This window comes from Neoarius graeffei, chromosome 13 (genome assembly GCF_027579695.1).
Source record: "Neoarius graeffei isolate fNeoGra1 chromosome 13, fNeoGra1.pri, whole genome shotgun sequence".
NCBI lineage: Eukaryota > Metazoa > Chordata > Actinopteri > Siluriformes > Ariidae > Neoarius > Neoarius graeffei.
Genome location: NC_083581.1, coordinates 22,067,440 through 22,081,116, shown reverse-complemented (window position 1 = coordinate 22,081,116; position 13,677 = coordinate 22,067,440).

Sequence of the window (13,677 nt, the reverse complement as noted above, 5' to 3'; positions counted from 1 at the left end):
GCAGGTTCGGTTAACTGGTGACGCTAAGGTGGGGTTTACATTAGACCGTATCAGTGGATCATCAGATTAACGTTTTTAAAACGATTAGCGTGCACACAGCAACGCCAATACACGATTCGCGTGCACACAGCAACGCCAATACATGGATACGCTCGGCTCCGCAGGCATCCTGCGCTCCAAATCACTCCGCCCTGAACAGCGAGTGCCCTCTGGAGGGTGCGCACTCCGGCCCTGCGCAGCTCACAGAGCGCACAAGTGAAGCGCACAAGCAGTGATTCAGGACTGAGCCACTGTGTGTGTGATCTCAGTGCATATCGGGCATGCGCATCACTTACCACTTGCAAGTGGAAGGATGGTAAGCCTAAAGACAATCATAACTACACAATGGGCAGTATTTGCAGTATTTTCATACTTTTATACTCTTTAATGAAAGGTGATACAAGGCGGAAGTCCGCGCCATTTTTCAGCAGTCACGTCACATGACCAATGCCAGCGAATCAGGAAGGTGGATGTCACAGTGACGTTGTCCAATGACGATGCCAGCTAGAGCTCAGCACAGCGTATCCGCGTATCCACGTATTCTCAATGTTTACACAGCACTGGACCAGACACGATCTGGATTGAATACGTGGACCCTGGCGGATTCCCGTTTCCCGGCGTTTCCAGGCGTTTTAATGTAAACGGACAGTGCATCCGCGAAGAAAACGAGACAGATACAGTCTAATGTAAACTTGGCCTAAATCAACCATAGGTGTGAGTGTGAATGGTTGTCTTTGTCTATGTGTCAGCCCTGTGATGATCTGGCAACTTGTCCAGGGTGTACCCCGCCTTTCGCCCGTAGTCAGCTGGGATAGGCTCCAGCTTGTCTGCGACCCTGTAGAACAGGATAAAGCGGCTAGAGATAATGAGATTTATTTATTTATTTATTTATTTAGCTTGTGAATGAGATAAATTGGCTAATAAGTTGACATTAGCTAAAAAAAAAAGTTGTGGGTTTTTTTTTTCACCTATTCATCCATATCATCAAAGTATTTCATGTTTTAATGCATTATTGTGTGAAATAAATGCCAATTTAGCAAGCGAACTGAGAAAGGTCAACAAATCATAGGCACAGCCATGATGGATGATGTCACTCGCTTCAGAGTACTGATTTCCTGAAATGGAGTTGTGGGCATCTGTGATAAATGGGACTTGGTAGATGTCAGAAAACAAAATCACAGATGCAGTGGGGTTTTACAAGGGAGATGTCTGGTTTTATGAAAAAAAAAGCTGCTGAACAGAAAGATGGCACCACCATTAATCTGCTAATCATCTCATCTCATCATCTCTAGCCGCTTTATCCTTCTACAGGGTCGCAGGCAAGCTGGAGCCTATCCCAGCTGACTACAGGCGAAAGGCGGGGTACACCCTGGACAAGTCGCCAGGTCATCACAGGGCTGACACATAGACAACCATTCACATTCACGGTCAATTTAGAGTCACCAGTTAACCTAACCTGCATGTCTTTAGACTGTGGGGGAAACCAGAGCACCCGGAGGAAACCCACGCGGACACGGGGAGAGCATGCAAACTCCACACAGAAGGGCCCTCGTCAGCCCCGGGGCTCGAACCCAGGACCTTCTTGCTGTGAGGCGACAGCGCTAACCACTACACCACCATGCCGCCCTCTGCTAATCATATCAGTTATTATTATTAATTTTTTTTTTCCCAGGATGGGATTTATTGACTTTTGCGCATTGTATTTCACAAACAAATTCTATGCATAACTACATTAATACCATTGCAGGTATCTCAAGTACATCTCTGAAGCATAATTTCTAACACATAACCAAACTTCATGAGCTTCTTCTTTCCTCTGATTACTTATTATTTCCCAAGTCAATAATAGACAGTTTCCACATTCAAAATTTCCCACCATTTCAGTTTCATGAAAAGGGCAGGCACTTCACACTGGATGAGGCACTTCATCCAATTGTCGAGCTTCACCTCCAAACCATGTTGATAAAAGCTTGTAAAAAGAGTTTTAATTTGTCAAACTGTTTCAAATTTATGACCCAATGAAATTTTAAGGCATGACCCCTGTTGACTTTATGGTCAATATCTTGTGATGTAAAGAAATGCATGGTGGTGTGGTGGTATAGTGGTTAGCACTGTCACTTCACAGCAAGAAGGTTCTGGGTTTGAGCCCAGCAGCCGATGAGGGCCTTTCTGCGTGGAGTTTGCAAGTTCTGCCCATGTCTGCGTGGATTTCCTCTGGGTGCTCAGGTTTTCCCCACAGTTCAAAGACATGTGGTTAGGTTAACATGGGGTGGCCTTGGGCTGAAGTGCCCTTGAGCAAGGCACCTAACCCCCAGCTGCTCCCCGGGCACTGTAGCATAGCTGCCCACTGCTCACTTGTGTGTGTGCATGTGTGTGTTCACTGCTTCAGATGGGTTAAATGCAGAGGATGAATTTCACTATGCTTGAGTGTGCATGTGACAAATAAAGGCTTCTTCTTCTTCTAACAAAATTTGACACCCTGCATCACAACCACAATCTTTGTATGTATGCCAAAGAGTCACAAGTTAAAAACTTTTTTGCAAAAAGTTGACAAAAATCACTAGAAAATCTGATGAGTAGGTTTGTTACAAAGCATTATGTGACTGTCTAAAACAGGCCTTGATTGGCATCGGGTGTACTTGAGTATTTAAATCTCATGTTTTACAAAGCAGAGCAGAACACATAAGTGCTAAGCAGCCCCACATTTTAACAATGAATCCATAAATAATGGAATGATGTTTGTGTCTTCAGAATGTAGATATTAAATTTCCCAAATATTCATCTTATGGAATGAGGGGGGTTTTTTTTAGGTTTTTTTTTTTCATAGTAACAAAAGGAGTTAGTTGTTGCAGGTTTAAAGGGAGAATGGAGGTGGGTAATTTAGTGTTCATTTTCTACAAGCCCACACATGCTCTCTCCATCTCTCTGCTGTCTGTCAAGGCGATGATGAGACAACCAGGGCACTTTTATTTCCTTTCAGATTAATATGACATGGTGCAGATAATGGGCTGTTGGCAGACAGTCTGGGTAGACACTGATTACAGCTGCTGCAACACTAGGTTAATGGATATTTCTAATGGCACAACACACACACACACACACACACACACACACACACACACACACACACACACACAAGCCAGTACCAGTATCTAAGCATGCCCTTACCAATAGCCTATAGTTCTATGCAGGATTAAACCCTACCAATCCCCATCCTGAAGTACTCCCTGTCCTGCATGTTGTTTTCCCTGCCCAAATGGCACTTACAGACAGTGAGATCATATAAGTGTGACATGGATCTTATAAACTTGGGTATGACATCAAGTTTGTATGCAGACTGTATGATGATAATACCTACTGAAGCTTAGGTGGCGACACAAGTCAATATACAAGAATAAAACATCAGTGTGTGCCATCCATCTATTACATTTGGGTTTGATGTTAGTGTCATGTTGATCAGAGCATTATTTCATGCTGCATTCCTACTGGCTGGTTAGTAGATGTAGGTCACAACAGCAGTCATATTGTGAGATGGTCATCCTAAATTTCTGACAGTATCAGCATTTTTCCCCTGGATATCTTTGGTTGCAAGACTATGACAACAGTCATCTTTGAACATCTCTGTGTGATGTACGTCCACTGTGTGGCAGAAGGGGCATGGTCAAGGGCCGGTTTGTGAATGGAGAGTGAAGCCGGGGGAAGGTGAGTGGCAAAGTGGAAGCACCTGTTGTGAATTAATGTGCTTTGTCTGTGTACAGTGGCAGGGAGAAGATAAAAGGGGAAGAGGAGCAGACAGCTGTTGGTCTTCCCCAGGTTGAAATAACATCTGTGCAGTGGCACACAGGAGTTTATTTTGAATCTGCTGAAAAGTGTGTGTGTATTTTGTGTTGTTTCATTAAAGTTGTGGTTTTCAATTAAGCCCGAAAGTGAACCTGATCCTGCCTGCCTGCTATTCAGCATCCACCGAATGCAGGGAAGGGTTACACACTGTTTTGGAACAACAACCAAAGATATCACCATGTTTCTTTCATTTTGGTCATATCTCATCTGGGACAGCCTAAAATTGCACAGTGCATACCTGCCTTCAGACATCCACTTGAAAGGGTTCCCACAGTGAAAAATAAATATAGACTAGAAATATAACATATTTTGCACAAATGCATTTTGACTACCCTTTCACTTCAGGGCACAGCCATATTGCCATTTTGTGGGTGGTGTCAAAGGTCAGCATGATACAGCATCGTTGATAGTCTTCCTGTATCTTGATTGGTTCACTGCTCCTGACACTGCAATATAGCCAGATGTACAAAATATTGTTGGAAAATGGTGCAGGGCAAAGCCTATGGTTGCAAAAACAACAAACAAGATAAGGGAAAGCATTTTTTTCTGTGTTCCACTGACAACAACCGAGAAACGTAAATGACTTGCTAAACAGTGGCTACATAACTTGGGAACAGGGCACACTTTAGAAACACTCTCCTTTGGGAGAAATTCTGTTGTTTGCAAGGACCATTTTGTGCTTTAAAAGGAATCTACAGGCCAAGCTCTTGGACTATACAAGCTGTGTTAGACTCAAACCCAATGCTGTGCCAACAATATTCTGACACTGTCCATGGAAAAGGGATTCAGGCCATGCAAGCTGATTAACTAGAAGAAATGCGAGAAAGGTATAACATATAATTTATTAGTTCACATGTAGTATAAGTTAGAGAGACTGTGAAATCTAGAGGCTGAGGTAAAAAAAAAAGTGCTGATTCGCTGTCAAAATTTCATTGTCAAGTTTACACACACAGAGAGAGAAAAAGAGAGAGAGAGACTTATGCAGAATGTTGAAGCCTGCTGCTTTGATTTAATTGTTCTGTGGACATAGGATCTTTTATAGCCAAAGTGTAACTAACCTCATCAATTAGAGACAGAAAATCAAGAGTCATACCTGCTCGAATTTCACCCAGTCTAACAAGGTCCCCATCAGGTGTTGAGGAACCAGGACAACCTGATGAGAAATAGGCTGGAACAAGTGCAAGAAACTCGGGGACAAGAGCTGAGAAAACTGGACTGTTGGAATGCTGCTATGCAAGTAACCCCAGTGAGAGGGGTTACATGCAAAGGATGGGGGACCAATCCTTTTTGATACTCAACTGCTTTGGATGGGGGACCGCTTTGATACCCAACATCTACATTCATCAGCCAGGTTAGTTGTTATTGATCAGTATGGGAAGGTTTTGCTGTGTTTTTGGATGTGCAAATCATTTTGAATGAAGCAAACACATCAGTGTTTTTAATTTACCAAAAGTAATTCATCACTAGGGGAAAAAACTAGAGAGAGTTCTAAACATAGAAGGGGAAAAATGAAAAAAAAAAAACATTCGGCAGGAGTCAGTGTCAAACTGTATGCTTGAAACTGTACAACATCAGCAGGACTCTCAGAACCTTCATCAAGAACTCAATGAGTCTGTGGAAAACAACCCTAGAGGCCAACTTCAAGCCAATAACACTGGTCACCATCAAGTGCAGCATATACCAAGGAGATGCCCTGTCCCCACTACTGTTCTACATAGGACTGAACCCCCTCAGCCAGATCATCACCAAGAGTGGCTATGGGTACAGATTGTGAAATGGAGCAACCATCAGCCACCTTGTCTACATGGATGACATCAAGCTGTATGCCAGATCTGAGCAAGACAGACACACTACCAGGATCTACAGCAATGACATCGGAATGTCATTCGGGTGAGATAAGTGTGCTCAGATGGTAACAAGGAGAGGGAAAGCAGTCAGAACTGAGGGGGTGGTGCTACCAGATGGCATAATAGGAGACATGGAAGACAACTACAAGTACCTTGGAATCCTGCAGGCAAATGGCAACCATGAAGAGGCTGCTAGGCAAGCAGCAACAGCCAAATACCTACAGAGGTTAAGGCAAGTCCTGACAAGTAAGCTGAATGGGAAGAACAAGGTCCAGGACATCAACACCCTCAATATCAGATACCCTGCTGGCATAATAAGCTGGCCGAAGGAGGAGATAGAGGCCACCGACATCAGGACAAGAAAACTCCTGACAATGCACAGAGGGTTTCACCCCAAGTCCAGCATCCTGAGGCTGTATGCTAAGAGAAATGAAGGAGGCCGAGGACTGGTGAGCGTCAGAGCCACTATCCAGAATGAAACAACAAAGATCCATCCCCTCAGTTCTGACTGCTTTCCCTTTCCCTCATCAGGGAGATGGCCCTGAATGATGAAGTGCTGAGTGAATACCTCAGGCAGCAGTAACCCAAGAAGGAAGTGCAAGAGGAACCATCATGGAAAGACAAATCACTGCACGGGATGTACTGTATCACTGGCAGATAGAAGAAGTGGCTGATATTGAAAAATGCTACCAGTAGCTGGATAAAGCTGGACTGGAAAATGGCACAGAGACACTAATCATTGCTGCACAGGAACAGGCCCTAAGCACAAGATCAGTAGAGGCCAGGGTCTACCACACAAGGCAGGACCCCAGGTGCAGACTGTACAAAGATACCCTTGAGACAATCCAGCACATAACAGCAAGGTGTAAGATGCTATCAGGAAGAGCATACATGGAATGCCATAACCACGTGCCTGGCATAGTGTACAGAAACATCTGTGCTGAGTATGAACTGGAAGTCCCAAGGTCAAAGTGGGACACACTTCTGAAGGTGGTTGAGAATAACTAAGCTAAGCTCCTGTGAGATTTCCAGATACAGATGGACAAACTGGTGATGGCTAACCAACCGGACATTGGTAGTGGTGGACAAATGGGAGAACAAGGCCGTGGTGATAGATGTGGCAATACCAAGTGAAAAATGAACTTGAGAAGCTTAAGAAGCATCAAGGACTGAAAGATGATCAAGAAAAGATGTGGAAGATGAAGACAACAATGGTCCCCATGGTGATAAGCAGATAAACATTGTCACAAAGCAGATTTACAGAATTTGAACGACTTAAAACATGAGCTTAAAACATGAGATAGTAGTAGTATGGGCGCTGTGTGAGACGGCTGCCTCTCCAGTAGCTCTGTAGTTTTTAGCTCTTTAAACCTCGTTTTCCACCTTTTTTTTTACTTTTCTGCTCTTCTTACAAAGACATAGTGTGTTTTACTGATATAACATGGATATTTTTTAACTTTAACATGCAACCAGGAGCCAGTTTTCTCACTTAGTCGAGAGAGGAGCTGCTGGCCCTGAAAACAATGGGACGAGCTGGGATACGACACCCCATCCCAGCAAAGCTCAGGAGGAAACCCAGGGGCTGCACAGCTGGAGCTAAGCTAAAGGCTAGGCTAGCAGACAACCGGTGGTGCTGCAAACCATCCATTCCCTCCGTTATCATGGGGAATGTGAACTTGCTGCCGAATAAAGTCAACGAGCTTTCCGCTCTGAACAACCAGCGGATTTACCGGGAGAGCAGCTTATTTATCTTAACAGAGACATGGCTAACACACCTTGTACCAGATGCTAACGTGGACCTGTGGGGATTTACTGCTGTGAGAGCCAACAGAGACGCTAACACATGTGGGAAAAGCAAAGGTGGGGGACTCATCATTTATGTTAACCGCTGGTGTAACCCGGGACATATCTCCGTAAAGACAGTTTTATGTTGCCAGGACTTGGAGCTGCTAGCTGTTAGCCTGCGGCCATATTATCTGCCAAGGGAGTTCAGTCATGTGATCACCATCTGTGTTTACATCCCTCTGAGGGCAGACACAGCCGCTGCAAGAGGTGTGAGAGGATTCACTCTGTCACAGCAAGGCTGCAGACACAGCACCCTGAGGCATTTATCATCATTTCTGGGGACTTTAATCATGCTACTTTGGACTCTACTTTGGCTGCTTTTTACCAGGCTGTGGATTGTCCAACAAGGAACAACAGGACAATTGACTTGCTGTATGCTAATGTGAGAGATGAATACAGAGCTACACCCCTCCCCCCACTAGGGAAGTCTGACCATAACCTGGTTCATCTACAGCTGAAGTACACCCCCCTCATTCAAAGACAGCCTGCAACAACTAGCTTCATCAGGAGGTGGTCCCCTGAAATGGAAGATGCCCTCAGGGACTGCTATGACGTCACGGACTGGGATGTGCTGCTTAGCCCACACTGTGAGGACATATGAGGCTGACACACTGTCTGACGGCTTACCTTAACTTCTGTGCAGACGTGGTCTCCCCCGCTAAGACTGTACGGTGTTACCCTAATGGGTAACTCCCTCAGACGACATGAGGAAGAAGCCTCGAGAGGAACCACACTCAAAAGGGAACCCAGCCTTATTTGGGCAACAACAGACAACATGACGAACATTAACAGTTTTAACATGAAGTCAGTTTCATTGATGTTATAAACTCTTCATTGATGGAAACTTGAGTGCAAAACTGTTCATGACAACTGCAGTCCTAAAGTTAGCAAGTCAACTGTAGTCCCCAGCCATAAAAGCATTACTGTAAGTGTCCAGAGCGTCCTCCAGGTGTGACTTTCAACTGTCCACATGGGGCTGTCCTCCACAGGAGCGATGTGATGAGACTCCAACCAGACACAGGGCACCAGGATGGATCAGGCAGGTCTGAGGAGCAGAAGAGGTCAGCATCTCAATCCCAGGACCGACATGCAACTCAGAGGGACAGATTGGGGGGGGGGAGAAAACACAGGTTGTTAGGTATGCCCAATGTCACCTATAAGTAGGAACAGTATACATATTGCACTGAGTCCAAGCAGGGACTCCGGCAAGTAACTCTGACAGCATAACTAAAAGGGGAGAGCCAGAAGGTAACACAGGCATGAGGGAGCCCTGGGACATAAAGCAGCCAGCCACTACACCGTCAACAAACTCGAGTGAGCAAGCGAGTGGGGGAGTGACAGCATCCATACATCCCAGTTTACCAAAACACTCAATGTCTGAGGACCCTCCAGATCTACACCTTTACCTCATAAACACCATTAACAAAAGGCTTGACTAAACAGATATGTTTTCAGCCTAGACTTAAACGCTGAGACTGTGTCTGATTCCTGAACATTACTTGAAAGGCTGTTCCATAACTGTGGGGCTTTGTAAGAAAAGGCTCTGCCCCCTGACGCAGCCTTCACTATACGAGATACCAGCAGATAGCCTGCACCTTTTGATCTCAGTAGGCGTGGCAGGTCATAGAAGACCAGAAGTTCACTCAGGTACTGTGGCGCGAGACCATTCAGTGCTTTAAAGGTCAACAGTAATATTTTATAATCAATACAAAAAGACATTACAATAAGCCAACCTGGAGGTAATGAAAGCATGAACTAGTTTTTCCGTGTCATGTTTTGGCATTAAATTTCTTAGCAATATTTCTAAGATGAAAGAAAGCTATCCGGGTGATGTTATCAATGTGAGTTTTGAATAAAAGACTGGGGTCAATAATCACTCTGAGGTCTTTTACTGCTGCATGTGAAGAAACAGAAAGGCCATCCAGAGTTACTGTGTAATCAGAAAACCTACTTCTAGCTGCATGTGGTCCTAGTACAAGTATTTCAGTCTTGTCAGAGTTAAGCAGAAGGAAGTTAATAAGCATCCAGTGTCTGTCCTTCACCCATTCCTCAATTCTATTAAGCTGGTGTCTCTCATCAGGTTTTGCAGAAACATACAACTGTGTGTCATCATCATAACAGTGGAAACTAATACAATGTTTCCGAATAATATCACCCAGAGGTAACGTATATAAAGAAAAAAGCAGTGGACCCAAGACAGAACCTTGTGGAATTCAAACTTTACCTCAGTATGTCTAGAAATATCACCATTTACATCAACATACTGATAGCAATCAGTTAAATAAGACCTGAGCCAGGAGAGGGCCATTCCCTTAACTCCCACAACATTTTCTAGTCTATCCAGAAGAATGGAATGATCAATGATATCAAATGCTGCACTAAGGTCAAGCAACACAAGCAGCAAGACACAGCCCTGATCAGACGCCAACAGTAGGTAATTTACTACTTTAACCAGAGCTGCCTCTGTGCTATGATGAGGTCTTAATCCTGACTGATACATTTTATGGATGTTATTCCTATGTAAATATGAGCATAACTGCTGTGCCACAGCTTTTTCAAGGATCTTGGAGATAAAGGGGATGTTTGATATTGGCCGATAATTGGACAGCTGACAGGGATCAAGGTAAGGTTTTTTAATCAGGGGTTTGATAACTGCTAGTTTAAAGGATTTGGGTACATAGCCAATCGTAAGAGAAGAAGTTATTATTTTTAGAAGTGGTTCAATTACTTCAGGTATTATCTGTTTGAATAGATGTGTAGGTAAGGGATCTAGTACACAAGTTGAGGCTTTTGATGCAGAGATTAATGAAAGTAATTCAGTTTCTCTAAGGGGAGTAAAACATTCTAATTGCTGATCTGATACAGTTATATTGTTAACTACAGGGTCACTTACATTGTCTGACCTTAAATTAGTAGTTTGAATTTTTTGTCAGATCATGAAGTCATTGCAACTACATACTACAGGTGTGCATGTGTCTATAGTGGACTTATTCCTGGTAAATTTTGCTACAGTATTAAATAGGAATCTAGGATTATTTTTGTTATCTTCTATTAGGGAGGACAGATATGTTGATCTAGCAGCACTCAGAGCTTTTCTGTACTTTAGGAAGCTCTCCTTCCACGCTAATTTGAACACTACCAATTTTGTTTGACGCCATTTACGTTCCAATTTTTGAGTGTTCTGTTTTAAAGTGCAAGTGTCATCATTATAATAGGGTGCTAATTTTTTGTCTCTGACCATTTTCCATTTAAGAGGAGCTACATTATCTAAAGTATGCCGGAACGTTGACTCTAAGCATTCAGTTGCCTGATCAAGTTCTGCAGGGGCTGACAGTGACCCAATTAAAGCTGATAACACTGGGAGATCATTTATAAAGCTCTGTGCAGTAATTGATGTGAATGTACGTTTAATACAGTAGTGTGGTGAGGTGCATATATTATTACTCAGACATATTTTGAATGAGATGAGATAATGATCTGAGATAACTTCAGACTGTGGAAGTATGACTATATTTTCTACGTTTAACCCGAATGAAATCGAGGTCGTGACTACCATTATGGGTTGGTCCTATGACATTCTGATTAATCCCTACTGAATCTAAAATGGACACAAATGCTGTTTTCAAAGGGTCTTCTGAGTTATCGAAGTGAATATTAAAATCTCTGACAACTAAGCTTTGTCTAAGGAAATAACCAGCTCTGAGATAAAATCTGCAAATTCAGAAAGAAACTCTAAATATGGCCCCGGGGGCCTGTAAATAATAAGTCATGGAATTAACTGGGTAGACCTATTTTTTGAGGCTACATGCATTATATTAGTATGAAGCACTTCAAATGTATTAAATTTATAACCAGGTTTTTGTGTTACACCTAGATAATCATTATAAATACCCGTGGCGCCTCCTCCTCTGCCAGTTAGACGAGGCTGGTGTATATAACTGTATCCAGGAGGACTAGCTTCATTTAATGCTATATATTCATTTGGCTTAATCCATGTTTCAGTTAAACAAAGTATATTAAACTCCTGATCAATACTGAGTTCATTAACCATTAGCGCTTTAGATGTAAGAGATCTAATTTTTAATAGCCCCACCTTTAGATCAAAGGTGCTGGCAGCGGCTGTACAGTCACTAGGATGTAATTTTATATTGATTTGGTTACTGGAACAAACAATCTGAATATTTCAACTTTTTTGTTGAGCTTGGGGAACAGACACAGTCTCGATGTCGTGGACCCTGAGTGACGACTCTGTGCAGCTAGCAGACAGACAGTCGGTTTAGCCTGTTCGTCTGCTCCCTGGCCTTGGCTCTGGATTGTCAGAAATTAACTAGGCCTGTTCTGAGACTATGACCTATGCTGCAGGAAATGAGAGCAGCACCTTCCCGAGTGAGATGGATACCATCCCATCCTAACAGGCCAGCAGTGCCCTCAAAATTAGCCCAATTATCTATAAAGCCCACACTGTTTTCAGAGCACCACCTGGACAACCAGCAGTTCAGTGACCATATCCTGTAAGCTATATCGCCATGCCGCATTGGGATGGGGTCAGAGCATACTACAGCATCGGACATCGCCTTTGCTAATTTAAACACCTCTACAAAGTTACTCTTCGTAACCTCAGAGTGACGAAGGCATATATCATTAGCTCCTGCATGGATAACTGTGCTTGCCTAGAACCCTAAGATTACCTGCTATGTCCGGTGCCCTGGCTCTCGGTTTTCACCTGAGTAAAGCTGCTGGTGCCCCTAAAGGCTGAGCTAATTTCATGTGCCGTATGATAGAGTCCCCTCTAACTAGAGCTCTTTCAGGTTTCTGAGTGGGTGCATCACTAAGGAGAGCAAACCTGTTTGATACATGAAGCGGAGAGGAGTGGTGCTCCTGTGGGCGAGCCTCAGCGGTAGCTTTGGCTCTATGCTTATGCAGCCGAGCCATCACCCATTCGCCCCACTGTAAGGGCTCTAATGCTGGAGTTGGGGGATTACTAACTCCACCTAGGGCATCCAGACTTTCCCCTACAGAAACTACACTGTTCTCATTCTCACTAGCCCTCTCAAAAGTCTGGATACACACCTCCAAAACTGCAATCTTCTCCGTCAGAGAGCTAACTAATCTACACTTATCACAAATAAAGCTATCATTAGTGATGGAGGAAGAATGACTAAACATCCTGCATTCAGCACACTGAACAGGCTGAAGGTGTGCCATGATGAAAGGATTCATGTACCTTAATTTAAGATCTGTTGATATTAAAGCAGATCTGATGTGGATGGCCTCCTCTTATGGTCTTTACGCAAGAGGAGAAAAAAAGAAAGCTTCCGGTCTCAGCGTTCTTCTTCTGAAAAAAGAGGGAGAAAAAATGGAAAAAGGAAAGTGAAAGTGGAAAGTACAAAAAGGAAATCAAAAGTACAATAAAAAATGAAGAGGATACTGGAAAATTATTTGTAGAAAAAATAAAAAAAGATTAGTAATTAACGCCAACACTCGCGGAAAAAAGACTTGTCGCAAACAACTCGGGAACCAGGAAGTGTGTAGCACAGAATGCGCATGATATATATCAGGGTTTCCCATAGAAAACCTGGAAAGAGTAGTGCAAATCGATGTGCAAAATGCATGCTATCATAGGTGGCATTTAAGCTAAAGGAGTCCGGGGGCATTCTCCCCCAGAAAATGTTGAAGTATAAGGGTTCATTTTGTGGCTTTTGGTGTACAGTGGGGCAAAAAAGTATTTAGTCAGCCACCAATTGTGCAAGTTCTCCCACTTAAAAAGATGAGAGAGGCCTGTAATTTTCATCATAGGTACACTTCAACTATGAGAGACAGAATGGGGGGAAAGAATCCAGGAAATCACATTGTAGGATTTTTAATGAATTAATTGGTAAATTCCTCGGTAAAATAAGTATTTGGTCACCTACAAACAAGCAAGATTTCTGGCTCTCACAGACCTGTAACATCTTCTTTAAGAGGCTCCTCTGTCCTCCACTCATTACCTGTATTAATGGCACCTGTTTGAACTCGTCATCAGTATAAAAGACACCTGTCCACAACCTCAAACAGTCACACTCCAAACTCCACTATGGCCAAGACCAAACCCTTCGCAAAAAGTAGT